General features: G+C 37.0%; 1 protein-coding gene across 1 annotated transcript in view; it reads right to left on the bottom strand.

The window, feature by feature from the left end:
• bbg (PDZ domain-containing protein big bang) overlaps window positions 1-16,613 on the bottom strand; it is a 956,487-nt gene extending 939,874 nt beyond the window's left edge. Inside the window, exon 1 of the mRNA XM_081748413.1 lies at window positions 16,125-16,613. The gene's annotated coding sequence lies outside the window, so the exon portion shown is untranslated. The remainder of the gene's footprint in view (window positions 1-16,124) is intronic.
• Window positions 16,614-17,468: the final 855 nt, after the last annotated feature.

Raw genomic sequence — 17,468 nt, 5'->3', positions numbered from 1 at the left:
AATAATCAAGAAAATTGCTTCTACAGAAAATATCAAACCAAAAGCTAAGTGTAAAGCGAAAGGATATATAAAAGATCTTCTCAAGTTCAAAACAACTCGGACAGCACAAATGTTCCTTAAGATATTTCAAGTGACGACCTCTCTGTCAAACTATCTCCAAATAGAGGGTGCTGCTAGTGTAGTCCTATCGGATGATGCAGACTACTCTGTTCCAACTGAAAGAGTAGAGAGATGATTTTGAATCTGTTAAGAATGCAGCACTAAGCTTTGCAGAATGGGCCAATAACAAATTTGAAGACTTAGAACGTGATTTCTTTTTTTCTATTGACCTGTCGAGAATTCGCCTTCAGAGATGGACAAAGATTTTTCCTGTGAATATGAAGATGAAGCTACTTCCATCCAATGACCAAGTACTGCATCGAAGCATTCAACACAATATTGAACATGGTAGTTTTGAGTATTTCTTCAAGATTCAAGAAGCAATGTACTTTATGGATTATTTGGACCCTAGACACTTCAACCAAGTAACAGAACTTCCAGACATGCCTTTCGATAAACTTACATATTTTCTGAAAAACTTCAGTTAAGAAGTTTCCAAGGATACTATAAATGTATTCTCTTGGACTTTTGAAGGACGTGGAATCCTTGAAAGTCAGTCTTGATGACGAGCACAACCGAGAAAAAGTGACTGTGCTGATGGTGCAAGTGATTCAGAATTAGGAGAAAATACATTTGTTTACAAGGAAAGCGAATGCAAAAGGTGTTGCAAAATTGTCCAATGTGCTGCTTTTTAATTTTGCAGAATTGTAAATTTTGCAGTAATACTTATCCAGCTTTCCAGCATACAAATTTTTATTGACTTTGCCCGTAACTCAGGTAAGATGTGAAAGAAATTTTTCAAAACTGAAATAAACTGAAATACATTAAAAATAGGCTAACTAATATCATGTCTCAGGAACATTTGAAAACATTTATGTTGATGTCTATTGAAAAAGATTTATTAAAAAATATTTCGAATGCAAGTGATAGATACAGTAGCATCAAAAACTAGTACACTAAAACATCTGCTAAGTTTGTAATTATAGTATACGTTCTCTTTGAACTTCATATAATATTTTGAACAATTCAGAATAATATACTGATGAAAGAATATCAGGTTTTAATTGTCAATTGTTAATACTATTGACTTACTGTAGAAAGAAAACAGTGCAACTTGATTTGTGACATTGAGATGCTGGTGGCCCTTGTGGGAGAAAGCGCCCGCGCCCCTCTAATAATGCCTATCCGTCCCTGGTCCAAAGCCTGGATAAAGTGTGATGGAAATCAGCAAATATTCAAATATTGCGTATGCAAGATTCTTGCTGGTCTTGGTCTGGCGAGAATCTTGCAGGCATGGTCTTAGTCTTAGCCTTAGTCGTAGTCTTGGTCTTGTATCGGTACTTTTCTCACCACCAATCTGTTCAACTTTTAACCTTATTTTGGCCGATATATATATACTTATATGCTGTCCTATCAAGTGGTACGTTTTGTCGCCTGTCATTATTTGATGGCTAATTGGAAGACTCTTCGCAAGTAGCCCTCCAGGCAAGTGGTACGTTTTGTCGCTTGTCATTATTTAAAGTGTTTTTAGAAAACCATTCACAAGCATCCCTCAGGGTAAGTGGTACGTTTTGTCGGTGGTACGTTTTGTCGCTAGTACGTTTTGTCGCGTATTCGACCAGAACAGCATCTACGTTGAAAATTTGATCGAGGTCGGTTGGGCGGTTCAAGAGATTAAGAGTTACAAACACAGTCACTTTCAATTTTATAATATAGATTATACCGCACCAAAAAAAGAAAAAGGCCATGTCGATCATCATTTGGTGTAACTGATTAAAGCAGTGTAAAGAAAAGGATATTATATTATTTCCAGAGAAAATCGTACGGTTAGGGTGGAAATTTTGGAAAACAATTAGCGAAAAAATACTATAAGAGGAGGGAGATTTCATCCGCTCCGATCTCCAAATTTCTGTTCAACACCGAATGATGTTCCAAATAATTAGATCACACCACTAGATAAGCAATGGAACATAAGCTATGGGAAATAATTAAATCACACCACTATATAGACATGAAGCATATGGGAAATACATTTGGGGTGCTTAGAACGTTGTGTTGAAAATATTTAGAGGAAAATGCCTTTGGAAAGGACGAAAAAGTGGGGATAATATACGAGGAAGAAGTCAAAATAGGGCCAATATTTTAAAAAAAAAAGAAAAGAAAAGAAACAAGAAAATGACAGAAGAAATGTATTGTGGTTGATATACAAGTACATACTTCGGCTATTTTTTGACGTAGCCATCATGAACCTCCAAATATTTCTAGTAGCGTGGCACAAGCCACCCTCCATGTAGAAATATGTCGCTTGAAAGTGCAGCCAGTCCAGAACTGATGACCTGAGCACTTCACAGTCGTTAAAACGCTTCGATGCAACCCACTTTTTCAGGTGAAGAGAAAGAAAGAAATCACTGGGAGCAAGGTCGGAGCTCTAAGGGAGACGATTAAAAAGTTCCCATCGAAATGTTTGAATTGTCTCAATAGTATGAGCAGCTGCGTGTGGGCGGGCGTTGTGATGGATCAGAATTCCAAAGCGTAGCATTCCTCTCCGCCGATTTTGGTTAGTACAGATTACAAACAGATTATTCAGTGTTTGGCGATCTGCTGTAGTTGTTCGTCCTGGTTCCAAGAAACAAACCCCTTTGGTCCCAAAACACGGTTGTCACAATTTTCTGAACTGATAATATTTATTTGAATTTCTTCGCTTTAGGAGAACCAGAATGCTGCCATTGCATTGATGTTGCTTCGACTCCTCACTGGCTTACGATAGCAAGATTTCATTCCCCGTCAGTATATAAGAAAAGAGACCAATCTCGTCCTCTCCTGCCGGGCTAAAAGGTCACGTGCAGCTCTCATTCTTTACTTTTTGTGTGCATCTGTCAGCATTTTTGACATCATCTTGCGCACAATTTGTCAGTCACAATTCGACGCACTGTTTTCGCAGACATATCTGGAAACTCTTTGGCGAAATTCAGTTATCGTGAACCGCGATTGGATCGTAATTTATCGTTAATATGTTCCAAATCATTTGTCTGAACACTAGGCCTTCCGCTACGCTCATCGTCATGAACATTTGAACGCTCTTCTGGGAACTCTGCACCATTGCTTGATCTTCCCTTCACTCATTATTGTCGGTCCTAAATGAAACACAATTCCTGTTGGATGTCCGCTGCATTCTGTTCAGAAAGCGTACGACAGATTTCACTTTACATTTGGTGAGCTTGTGGCAGCCGTTTCACTTTACATTTGGTGGGATTGTGGCAGCCGTTTCACTTTATATTTGTTGGGATTGTGGCAGCCGTTTCACTTTACATTTGGTGAGATTGTGGCAGCCGTTTCACTTTACATTTGGTGAGATTGTGGCAGCCGTTTCACTTTACATCTGGTGGAATTGTGGCAGCCATTTCATTTTACTGCTACTCACATGTACACAACTTCATCCAACGACTCTATTTCTGTCGTAAGCACAGAATACTAGACCATGTTTCTGTTCATACTCAACTTTATCAATGTTGCCAATCCTGTGTAAAACCTATCGCTTATTTTTACATGCGCCTCTTCAAATATAAAGTAGGCTCTTAAAGAGGTGAGAATAGTAATCACATTAACTGGATTGAACTGGAACATGATTTGATGAGCTAGTTGACTTTTGTTTCTGCAAGCTTCTCACTATACAATAGTGAGTTAGTAAAATAGTACAAATACGAATTTTACGTAAAGATTTGGAAATGACAAATTAAAGCAACATTGGATATCAGTGACGTACGCCCCTGACGGATGTAATTAATAAAAGTAAGGGAAACTAGTTTGGATATTGGCTGGGAGGAAAATACATTCTGAGTGTCGTCATAGAATGTATGGTGAATGGAATAAGAGGGAGGGGAACGAAGATAAAATTGATGGACGCATTGAAACGAATAATAGCTTTGTCAAGACAAATGTTAGCTGGGGATCGTGGATGCTTCTCAGTTCGTGATCTATAAAATACTTACGATGATGATATTCTTCACTGTATTTTGTTTGAACAAATCGAAATGACAATATTCAACGAGATATTTAGCTTCGTTTGAAAATTGATGCTTGAAATTTTAAATCGTATCATAATATTAAAATTTTAAATAAATACTAACACATGATATGTGAACGTTATTTGCTCTTGAAGAATCATGTTCTTTGACTTTTTTCTCTGGAATTCTAGATAAGAAATACACTAATCCATGATTTACTAAGCTGAATATATAAATGTTTCTAAAAATATAATCTAAATACTGTACATTTTCAGTAAGCCATCTTATCGAACTATTTCCCAAATATATCATTACTAATAAAACAGTTATCAGTCCATAAACTTGTTTGTTTGGGATCAACATCCCCGTATCAAAGTAATACAAATTGAAAGATAAGTAACAGGTAGTTATACTCTCACAGTTGATTTTGGCCGTCAAGTAAGAAGATATATTATCAAAAATTCCTAAGTGTTAAGAAATCATAAACGAAATAAATTCAAATAGTCAGAGTAATCGACAAATAAACACTTGTAATATTTGTCATGCTGTCTAAATAAAAACTGTAATATAACTACGTTTTAATACCATGTTGACCTTAGCTATGTGTTTTCAGTGCGTGGTCCCTGCTTCAACACCTGCTAGGGGTACATATACTTTAGGTTCCTCTCGTCTCATGTATTTTTGAGTTGAAAAGAGACGAAAATTTCACACAACCAACATGGCAAAATTTAACGCAAAACTGAGAGTTTTTTTTTTTTTTTTTTTTTACTTTGCCTAAAATTGCACACTATGCATGAGTTTCCTGTATTCCTATTGGTGAATGATTATACACAGAAACATGATTTGCTTATTGGAGCCATTTTTAACTGTGAATACTACTAACATAATACGTTTATGTTTCTTGCCAGGTCCATTTATTTTTTTATCCCTCCTAAATCCAAAATTTACATCTCAGTAGTGTCACAATTTTGACCCGGGAGCAAAATTTAGTCAAGTTGCTTAATGTTGCTTAGGTTAGAAAACAGGAAAAAAGAAGAGAAACATATATATAAATGCTATGTTTATATGTTTGTGAAAAATTTCTTTCGAAAATAAAATCTCAGAAACCACAAACTCTTGAAATGTGACGTTTCCGCTGGTCAGTTCCAAATTTTGTGTAGATTTGAGAATACTCATTCCAATCTTCAATAAAACACGCCCTTATTTTTCTATTCAATGTTTTAGGGGTTGTTTTGTTAGGACATTGCTAAGGTTGATATCCTTATGTCAGGCAATCAAAAGAATAGGTGCATATAGTGGGTTGACGATCATTGCAGGCAATTTGCTTTAATCTGAATTACAAATTCTACTGCGTGCTGGCGGTTCCGGTTTTTTTTTTTTTTTTTTTAATTGGTTCTTTTCTGACCAGAATAGTTTTTCGTTGTTCTCCGGAAACCTAAATAGCTTTGTTTTCCAAAAATTTTCACCGAAACCAGTTTCGGTGAAAACCGAACCGGTTTTGAAGAAAACTGAAACCGGTTTTGGAGAAAACCGAAACCGGTTTTGGTGAAAACCGAAATGTCGATTTTTCACATTTCGGATAAAAAAAGGTTTTGCCCAGCCCTAGTTTGAATAAGGAAGGAAAATAAACTGTCTAGAGACTGTAACATATCCAATTGACGTATGTGTAATAAAATAACAAAGTGCGGGGGTAATCCCAAAAGTAAGGTCACCTATTTTTTTTTTTAGAAATACAAAAAAAAGTTTAGTTCCCATAATGCTTTTATCATTTTAAAGCTTGTAGAGTTCGCTATTTTTCTGCATAATCGTCATTTCAATCGATGTAATTTTATGGACGCTATGGCAGTCTTTGCATGCTCATGTCATACCAGCTCGCTGACATGTGTTCTGCTTACGTAACACTTTTTGATTTTGCATTGTTCACCAAGTTTACTTATTTTGGGGGTTATTACAATAAAAGAATTATTTTTAATGATAGTACTTTTTATTACATGATGCTTGTATTCTGAATATATTTGTAGTTTTTTTTTTTTTTTTTTTTCAACAAATCAAAGTATTAGAAAATCCCAGTACCGTAATAACACCATAAGGGAGTTAAATTAACCAGTCTTAATTCTTCGAAACTGCGTACTGTAGTTTTCCCAAGGAGATCACACCCTCCTTTTAGGTCACCGATGATGGGCAAGGAGGAAATGATGTCGGAAGATGCAGGTGAAAAAGGACCTAAAGAACTGATATCGACCTCTTTTTCCGGGATACAGGATGTTTCGTGTATTTGAAGTTCGTCGACATTGCAAAGAAGTTCTCTTCCTCGTTGACCACAGATTCGAAGTGGCCTCACATGTAAAGGAGCAGGGACATATCGTTTGTGATCATGCTTTCAAGCATCTTCTTTGAACTTTGGACTTCAGTTTACCCCTTTCTAAGTTATTTTTGTTCTAATCAGTGCCAGAACGCAAATAAACTCAATATCTCCAGAAATATTCAAATCCAAAAATGATAAAATCAGTACGAGATTAATATTTGATGAATTAGGCTTTTAATATCTTATTTTGCTCTGCAAATCGTGGATCGTTCCGTCGCGGAAAATATTATTTCATGTAAAAGAGTTTCTTCTGTTTCAAATGCGAAACCCCTTAGAAGAATAGAATGGGTAATGATTCAAATCAAAAGTTTCAAATAATATTTTCAGAAATAGTGATATGAGTGGGAACGTGAGAGTATTTTCAAGTGGTGGCTACGATCACTAACAACTAACTCCAGAAATGCGTGTGCCGTAAATGCAATGCTGCAATAGCCACAAACAGAGTTTTATTGTACACGTAGGTTCGTCACGAGTTATGCTGTAGTGTCTTCGAATCCGTTCTGCATGAATAAATTTATATAGGCTATATGTTCGCAATTTCCAAAACACAATATTTATTTATTTATAAGAAAGAAAAGAACTGAATAAAATTATTTGTTTAAAGGATTGCTTATAAATCTGATAATAAAAATGAAAATGACAGCAAGAAAACAAGCGTTACGTAACGAAGATGTAAACCTCCTCGTCCTTTCTTGTCACACTTCGTAACGCAAGGTCGAACCCCTTCTCTCTGTTGGCAACTTACGTAATATATGAACGAACCCAAATGTTCTTTAAACTTAGGAAACAGATGCTGATCACTAGTTTGTTCAATCTTCGAGACGATTTTGTCAGCAATGACGCATCTCCCGCTCCCTTTTTCGTTGTGAATTTCAGTGTGACCAGCTGCAAACTACCTACACCACTTGCGGACGTTCTCGATATCCATGCACCACTCGCCACACACTTTCATCGGTTTAACGCCTTTTGTGTTCAAAAACCTAATAATTGTGTGAACTACGCATTTGGCAGCACATCATGCGGGATCTCCATTACAAACGGCTGCCAAGCCAAAACACTATCCCTGCGTCCCCAGCGCTTTGTAGACTTACTTTCGAGATTTCCTTCGAATTAACAATTTACAAAGCAACAGCATATTCGCATTACTTTGTTCTTAATCATGTTAATCAAATGTTTACCTACAGGTAGTGGGCATTGAAACTGGAACACCTGGTAGAAAACCGTATTTAATAAGAGTTGGGGAGCCTTTGGCAAACAGTAAGTAGAGCTGCAACATGACTTGGGGAGGATTGATAGAGGTTCTGCACCGTTTTCAGAGGGTTTTTCTGCCATTTCTCTTGAAGCGAAGTGACAAGTTCAGCAGGAGTATATGATGTGGAAAAAAATTTCCTCACTTGATCCTCTAACAAATCCCATACAGGCTCAATGATGTTGAGATTCGGTGATTCAGTGGACCATCGCAGATGTTCAACTTCAATGTCATGCTCATCGAACCACTCCGTGACAAGTTTAGTAGTGTAAAGGGACAGTTATCGTTCTGGAACACTGCACCACTGTTCGGGAAGTGTTCGAACCATTGGGTGTAAATCAAGCCCGCAACCAGCAACAGAGGTTTGGGGGCCATGAATATGTTAGGGGGGCAAGTCATTAAAAATTCTCATACAAGTAGCTAATTGTGTTTTTTGTATTAATAACACTTTGTGTTAGAGTTTGCAGGGGCCTCGAAAAGTTTAAGGGGGCCCAGCCCCCCTAGCCCCCCCATCTGGTTGCGGGCCTGGTGTAAATGGTCCTCCAGAATGGTCCTATAGTCCTTGGCAGCGACATGACCCTCTAGAACTAGCAGCGAGCCCAAAGTATGACACGATATTGCACCCAAAACCATCACGAATCCACCTCCATGTTTGACTGTCGAGTACCAAGCAGTCTGGGTTGTATGCATCAGACGGGCTTCTCCAGAAGAACACTCCCTGTTGTTTGGAAAACAGTGTAGCTGGGCTCATTCGAGAATATGACACGTTTTACGTCATCTAACGTCCAGATTTTATGCTTCTGAGACCCTGAACCCGCTTTGCAGCATTTGTGCTACTGAAGAGAGACTTCGGTATCACAACCCTGCCCTGGATATTGGCCTTATGCAGATATCGACGGGCTGTTTTCATGCATACAGGTTCTGGAGGTATGTATTCACTTGTGCGGTGATTGCCGATGCTGCGGTTTTTCGTTTTTGTGCAACAATCCTAGTCAATGTTCTGACGTCCCTGTCACACAACTTCCGCTTTCCCCTTGCAGTTGCTCATCCTGAATGTGGTTTCTCTTTTCTCTTGATATACATACACCACTCTGGATACTGTAGCTCATGAAACATCACAAAATGTTCCACTTTTGCACCTACTAGACGCGCCCCTACGATCAGCCCTCTTTTGAAGTCGGTATGTTCCCCATCATATCGCTCTACACACACAATTTGACGTTCACTGACAAACATCTTCTACTGGAGTGACAGTGACTTCCAAGAACCCGCATACGCGACTCACTGCCCAAAAGTACGATGTAAACTACCAGATGGCTCTGGTGAGTCCCGCGAATATCCTATGCTATTTGCGCAGTTGCTTCAGTTTCAATATCCTCTGTACCTATACCTATAGTTTCCTCCTAAGATTATACCCCGTTAACGTCAATGTAGTGTTTTTAATATTTTTGTTTCTATTTAGTGAACTTCACTTTAAACATTTACGCAGCCCTCCCCGCTGGATTAGTAGCTGGCTCGCGTGCCTTTGGATTAGGTTTGATGCCCAGTGGAAGCGCAACACAGTGGTTCACATTCCACATTAAACAGTTGATTTCGTGTCTCGTCCCGAAAACGAGACGAAAGGTACCTTTTTAAATTCGAGACAAGAAATTTCTCGAATCTCGTGCGCAACACTAGTTCACCCGAGTCTTATATCGCAAAGGCTGTGATTCATAGTATAAACTATAAATTGGTAAAGTGATTGTACGAACATACTGAAGAGAATGTATCAACGTTTAAAGATAACCAAGTCATTGTAGTATTCGCGCCGAGTCGTGAAGCTTGACCTAGATCTACTGATTTCACCACCCAATAGAACGCGAGGGTGAGTTCCGGCCATCAAATTTTGTCAGCGTCGTCTCTCGCGCTACATGGAAAACATCTTCCGAGAGTACAGTGTTGTCGGATTGGCGCCAAGTTACGTTTTGTATTTTTTTTTTTTTTTTTTTTGTTCTACTTACTATTCGTGTTATTGTTACCATTTTAGAATAATTGTTACACTGGTTATTGTTGTGCAGTGTTATTATTGATAATTTTTATTTTTTTTAAATAAATACTTAAATACTTCAAAGTTTGGCAACATTGTTAGTGAATTCCAGCTGGGAACAAAATGGCGACGGACATATTTACATCTGGAGCGTCATGCTCTTCAATTGTGCAATTATGAATTGTTCATAATTTTAAATTTTGACAAAATTTAATTTCTTTACAATTTTTATACATTATTACATCTTTTTTATTTGTCCTGAGCCTCTAACCCCCAAGTAATTTTACAAATAGTGTAAAAACAAATTTACTTAGAACAGGCGAATTCGTCCATGATGGAACGCGCCATTTTATACAAATCTACGTTTTCAAAAACATTTAAAACAAATTTAGTGAAGCAGTCCACTGGGCTATAAGGCTGGGACTTTATAAATCTCCCGAAAGGGAAATAACTAGAACTAGAACTAGAATTCCAGCTGTTGGACCTTTCCCCAAGTGTGCGCTCGGAAAGGGGCTCCACGAATATTACCGAAGTTTTCCGATGTGCCGGAGCTCAAGCAAAATATTTCTATGGTTGGTTTAGAGCCCAAGCTTCACGAGTCGGCGCGAAGACAGTATACTCCAATTATAAATATGGTTTAAATATATTTTTTTTTTATCGCAGTCTTCGTGGATTTCGTGCGATACGAAAGCATTATTATAACTTTTAGATGAAATTAAGAAAAAAACACTAAGTCATAAATTTACAAAACTAGACGAGACTGAAAAGCTTTATAAGAATCAAGTCAAAATGAAACTTCTACAAAATTTATGTGAACGAGACGAGAACGACTTATTCATCTCGTGGGTAACACTATGGTTAACTAACGTGTTGAATGGTTTTCCCTGTGTATATCGTTCCTTCTATTGGAAGGATACCTGGATTAAGAATTAGGTTATGAAATCTAGACGCTGAATCCACGTCACCCAGGTGATTATGCACCTACTTTAAAGTGTTGCCAACAGGTCATGAAAGTTTCGCACTAGTTAAAATTTTCAAAAGTCACCGAAATATGACTAGAAAAATACCTAGCATAATCCTAACAAGAAAATGTCTTTTACATATTGTCCCTTTAGTTTTAACACTTAAATATAATTAAAGGCATTAAATTAAAAAGACGTTTGGTGTACCAAAAACTTCTTTATAAGTACATTTACTCTGTCCCCGTGTGTCCGTCCGGAAGAGACAAAATCTCAAGAACTATCTGATGGATTATCATCAATTTTGGCCAGGATATAGAGGGTGTTTCAAAACAACACCGACAATGTTTGGGAGGTAATTCCTGACACCAAGATAAGACAAAAAGTATAGACCATCCTGCGTGCACAAATACTTCCTTCCGGGCTTACAGGCTGCCAAAAACATGAAAAAATGAACTTTAAAGGTCCATAGCTCCAAAACTATGGGACCTACCATAGTCGGGTCAAGACTTCACTTAGGAACTAGTATGTGCCCTTTCCAAATATTCAAGTTTCAGAATCCTGTGATACTTCCGCAACAATTTTTATAGAGGTAGTTGGAGAGTACTTCAAATGATGTGCTCGCAGCCAAAACCACTCTATAAAAATTGGTTCGTGAATACCGTAGGATTCTAAAACATGTATGTTTGGATAGGGCACATATTAGTTCCTTAGTGAAGTCTTGACCCGACTACAGTAGGTCCCATAATTTTGGAGCTATGGACCTTTAAACTTCATATTTTCATGTTTTCGGCAGCCTATAACTCCGAAAGGAAGCACTTGTGCACCCAGGATGGTCTATACTTTTTGTCCTGGTGTCAGGAATCGCCTCCCAAATGTTGTCGGTGTTGTTTTGAAACACCCTGTAGAAAGTCAAAATCGAGTTCATTTGTGGACGTGATAAATCCAGTTGGTGTTAAGATATGGACTATCAAAATTCAGGTCTCCATGTATTGCTATGGGATGAACAGTATCCTTGATTGATCGACTAGCCACAGTGCTGTTGGGATTAACGGATTAGTATAATGCTCAGAATGCAAAATACTAACCCATCCGCGGAATTCAACGCCAAAATGTAACTAAATGACTTTCTACTCGATACCTTTATTAATCTAAAGACTTAAATATGTTCTATTTTCAAACATCCATTCATATTAGAGTACTCTATTTGATTTGAAATAAAATGTTATATTTAACCGTAGGCTTGGTAAAATGTAGATGATTAAGGAGTTTGATTTTGTTTCATGAAAAAAACAAACTTCTTCTCGTGGTGTACCTGTGATGCTGTTACTTGTTTTTTTTTAATAACAATTAATCATTCATATGACTCAGATTCATTAATTGTGCTAAAAGGAAAACTATAACATATTTTCCATCTCTAGTGCAAAGGATACTTGTATTCAAAAATCACAAAAATAAGTACATACTCTTGAATAATTCGTGAAAGAAATTTCACTGAAAAAAAATTAAAGAAACGAAATAGGATCATAACGTCTCCAAATAACGTCAACTTGTGGTCTGAAAGGTAACAAGTACTATCTCATCTTCTGTCCCACGTACCGAAGTCTCGATTTTGAAAAATGTCAGTCGCTTTCCTGGAGTAGTATTTTCCTTATTCTCACTGTACTAGGAGATCATGTCCTGAAAATACGGTGCTAAAGATTTTAGATACACTTCCAAATATCTTTTTAAAAAACACACACACACAAATGAAGCGAACGATAGCGCTTATTATAAAGTTTCGATTGATCAATTTTAAATGTTGTAATAGGCTGTTTATGTATGCAAACAGTTTCATAATTTCTGTTAAAGCGCATGGGAGGTTTTTGTTTACAAAAACAAGTGGAAAAGCTTATGTGAAAGGAAGTAGAAATCGGATTTGTTTCCGAGTTAAAGACTTCGCAATAGCTTATGTGGGAAAATTAATTTTGAGATAATTATATCGTCACACACAAGCTATTGACTTTACAGGACGCGTTGTTTAAAGTTTTAAAGGAAATCGCATGAACTGAAAACACTGGGAATCCTGCGGAGTGATTCACAACAAAAACTAGAGAATTTCGAATAATCTCCCGAGGACAAATTTTGAGTTGTGTGGTTTCAAAGCTGATTTTCCCCACATACCACGAACAGGGGCGTCATTTAGGGGGAAATGGAACCACTTATATTAGTGTAGAATCTACCATTCCTCCCAAGCAAAATCTGAAATAACGTCAGCGGTCACGAAACCCATAACTCAGAATCTTAGCTCCGTTTACGGTGGCTTAAACCACTTGTACAGAAGATCGTCAACAGCTCTGGATCATTATTCAATATGTTTAAAAACAAATCATAGGTAACAACTAGAAATTTATTATGGCATTGAACCAACAGTAATGGTATTCGGTAATACGAAACGAATTAATTTGAGGTAAGGATAGTAATTCGTGCTCTATTTGCGTTTGTTTAAATAACTTAGAAATACCTTTTTACAAAGCAGGTAAAATATGTATAAATGACCACTACCTCCACTTATTCATTTATATATAGTTTAAAATATAAAGTGCCAGTTACGATAACCACTGGCGTCTCTGGCATGTAAAATTGGGGGGGGGGGACATCGAAGAAAGTGATTAAAATGGTGCTACCTAGCCCAACCTATTTATTATCTTCGAGTCCATTTGTTAGCTTTCTGCTTACCTTCACGGGTCCCCTAAGGTATATCAAGAACTCTGATATAATCGTTCCACAGCCTGAATAATATATTCCAAATAAATATAATTATTATTATTTATTTATTTGTTTGTTATTCTGTCGTTAGTAAATAAGTTAAATTAGAATGAAATATTGAATATTTTGTACTTCAAAATATTGGGGAGGGGGACGCGACCCCCTCGTCCCTCCCCGCCAGAGACGCCTATCTCGTCCCTCCCCGCCAGAGACGCCTATGATGATAACGTTCCTTAAAGTACAACAGTCCAATCATCGCAGACTACGGTGGAGTGATAACAGAGCTCACCTCTAATGTAAGGTATTCCCTGTTCGATTTACAGGCTACATGAGTTTGTGGACAGCATTGTGTCTGTATATTACCTTTCGCTCTCTCCATTCTACCGATACATTATCATTCATTTACATTTAGGATCCGTTCTCATTAGTCTACATGGCATAACCGTTCATTTCATGGCATGGCATGACCGTTCAAGAAAAAATTCATTTCACAATTTCAAAGTGGCATGTCACCATAAATGTATCTGAGAAATGGTCTGGAACTAGTTTTGAGAAAAAAAAAAAAAGACCAGTGTCCATCACCACCAAGTAATGTACACTTATGTCCAAAAAAATTGTAGCATATCTATAAGTGTCTTCTTGTAAGAATATAATTTGATAATGATTTTGCAGGGTACTTTTAATACCCATACTATGTGTGTAATCGGGAAATGTATATTTGTGGTTAATTTCATAGGAAAAGAATTAAAAATACGAAAATTAGAATAAGTAAAACAAAATGTTGCTAAATGGACAAGAAAATGTTATTTTCGTTTTATTGTTCTTATTTACTGCTCTTTTGACATGAAATTGTCCACATACATGTCTTTGCCGATTAGACACATACTAACATTTATAAGAAATAACGGACGAATTCGTTATCAAATTATATTGCTACAATGACATATTTATAAACATGTGACAATAATTTTGGACATGAGTGTACATCACGTGAAGGAAAATTCGTTTGTCGCAGTGTACACAACGTGAAAATTGAAGTTCGAATTTTTACCCTTCCCCCCACCGTCCATTCCGCACTCAAAAATGTTATAGTCATTTGAATTAATATTTGAGAAATAGAAAATAACGTAAGTCTTCAAATTTGACGAGTAGAAAGTTATTTAGTTCCATTTTAGCGTTGTATTCCATGAACAGATTAGTATTTTGCATCCTGAGCATTATAGTTACTCGCCAATCTCAATAGTATTGCGGGTAGTCTGTCAAGCAAGGGTGATATTCATACTCCCATTACAATACATGGAGAACCGATTTTGATTATCCAAATCTTATATCTAACTGGATGAATCATTTCCATCAATGAACTTAGTCCTTAATTTCAATCCTCTACATCGTGGCTAAAATTGATGGTAATCCATCAAGTAGTTCTTCAGATTTTTTGTCCCCAAGACGGACGGACAAAGTAAATGCACAATATAGGGTTGCCCAAAAGTAGGTATACACCAATGCATTGATCAAATATAATATTCTAGTTTATGGGTTTAGTGCTTCGGCTGTTCCGAGCTTAAGATACAAGTAAAAACACATTAAGAACAAATAATAAAGTAACTAAGTATACCTGACGGATAACAATAAGAAATTATATAAAATGATGGTCAGTATGGGTCACCCTGTATAAAGGAGTTTTGGTAAACCAAATACCTTAAAACTATCATATGTGCCGAACGGGTGCACGTGACTGACAACCTCTGTAACTGAGATGTTCCAGCTTCGAGTCCCACAATCAATACTTTATTTTTTTTTCGCCTCGCGAGGCAAATAGCGGAATGGTACCTCTAAATATATAATTCTTGGCCTACTTTCTTCTTTTAAAGTTTTATTTTCGCTTTCTATTTATAAAGCTTTCCGTGTAAAATTTCTGGTTCTGATTGTACTGGAAATTGGCTAGTATAAACGAAAGGAGCATGGTCAATGCTTTAAACAAGAATAAGTGAAAAAAGAAAGCTATAAAGTTTTCTTCCCTTTGATTTAAGCAATAAGTTGAAAATAAGAATTGAGAACAGAATGGTGAAGCCAGGGAAGGAAAAGTATTTATTTGCGTTATAAACCAGCTTTCGTCCCTTTCACAAATACAAAAAAACACCAAACACTTGGGGAACAAACAAAACACTTGCTATATTTGGGCCTAAGGATGAGTATTGTTTACTTATATATGATGCTCTATCATTTGTGTCCTTGGCAGCAACGCGTCATACACGTTTACCCGACTCGCTACACTTGTCACCTCAGAAGAGAAAGAAATTCCGTATGAGAACCTCAAAACAGGTGTTCAAACTCACCACCGCAAAACACGAAACATACTTTTTAAAAAAGACTACTGAATGAAAGAAAGAATCACAGAGATTAGACTTAACAATGTTCATTCATTCATACATATAAATATATTACGGAAGGAGAATAACAACCATTGAATTTAACCTGCTATTAAAACAGAGTAAATAAATAATTATTTATTACTTTATGATTTCAATAGTAAGACAAAAGAAATGCGTAAAAACTTATTTGTTCATAGAAAGACTCAGGTCATAACGAACAACTTTATGAAAAGCTATTCTAGATATTAATGCTCAAATGTTTGTACTAGTTAGAAAATGTGTAACCAAAGTAAACAACTTACCTGTAATGGATTTCCTGGGTAAAGTCACTTATGTCTTTTATTTGACTAATATAAATTGTCACCTTCACCACACAAAAAACATCAGTAGCTTGTGCCAATATAAAGCATGCGGCTCACTATACTAGACATGCGCCTGCATATATATAAACACTTCGTGAATATTAATACATTCTTTCACTTTAAAGATTTACGAAATAACACCAAAAAATATCACCACTACACATGCACACAACTTGACACTGTTTCTTTTTCAATACAGAAAACGTATTCTGTTGAATGTTATTTGTTTTTTTTTTTTCCTCCACAAATCGAAAGAAACGATACCAAAACAAGTCCCACGAACAAACACAACATACACACACTACGTACGCCGCGTTCCTAAACAGACGGAAAGCTGTGAAACAGCGTTCCTTTCTTGATTTGCTTCAAGCAGCACACATAACAGATCTTAACTTGTCCACAGTTACCGCGTGTGGCGCTAGCGTCGTCGTAGCAGGCGACCGCGCTTTTACCTCCTTCAATCTGTATAGGCGGAAGGATCTTGGGTCTCCAGTCCAATGTTTTGTCAGCCAGCAGCAACGGGTCTCACAAGCAGAACAAAAGCGATGTTGTCAAATTTTTCTGTTCTTTTCTCACGGCAAGCAATATTATACATTCATTGGTGTTCCACATTACTAGCTTTTGTAGGGCTGCTGTTTGTGATAAAAGGTAATGAGGTAAAACACACTTACAACCATAATCCAGTCCCCCTCCCAACGCTCTCACTCCAAGATATCTGTGTTAAAATATAGGTAGTCGAAGTATGTATTACTTTCATGAACACAATAATGTGAAACAAATTCTCCACATTTACATTCAAAGCATTTGTTACTAAGATATAACGATAAACAGTGTTTAACAATGAAGAATATCACGTTGTTCATGGATAATAGGAAGAACAATCAAACAGGGATAGAAAATGTAGTGAGTCATGGCAATCGAATCTGTCATCACTTGATTCAAACTTGATCTGCTAATCCTTTCGTTTTGATATAAGAATTTTCCTCTTCTTCCAGCAGTGAAGGCAGAAAACCCGGCTGTGGCAGGGCCCCAATTTTCTAAAGACCTCTTATCATATAGCCTACTGCTTAGATGCAAGATGCACAAAGATGTCAAAAAGGTTTTTGAAGATTTCCCTAGGATAGGTAATCGGATTTCAGGACATTAGTATGTTCAAGATATGTATGAATCGTGCTTCCTTCCCTAATCTACTGGTTAGAATGCTTGTCCTTCGTGCACAAGGTTTCGGGTTCGACTCCTTGGGAGAGCATCAAACATTCTACTGTGGTTCAAATCTCAGTGCTA

Source organism: Thermobia domestica, chromosome 2 (assembly GCF_964235325.1).
Source record: "Thermobia domestica chromosome 2, izTheDome1.hap1.1, whole genome shotgun sequence".
NCBI lineage: Eukaryota > Metazoa > Arthropoda > Insecta > Zygentoma > Lepismatidae > Thermobia > Thermobia domestica.
This window is presented reverse-complemented; position numbering and strand designations above follow the sequence as displayed.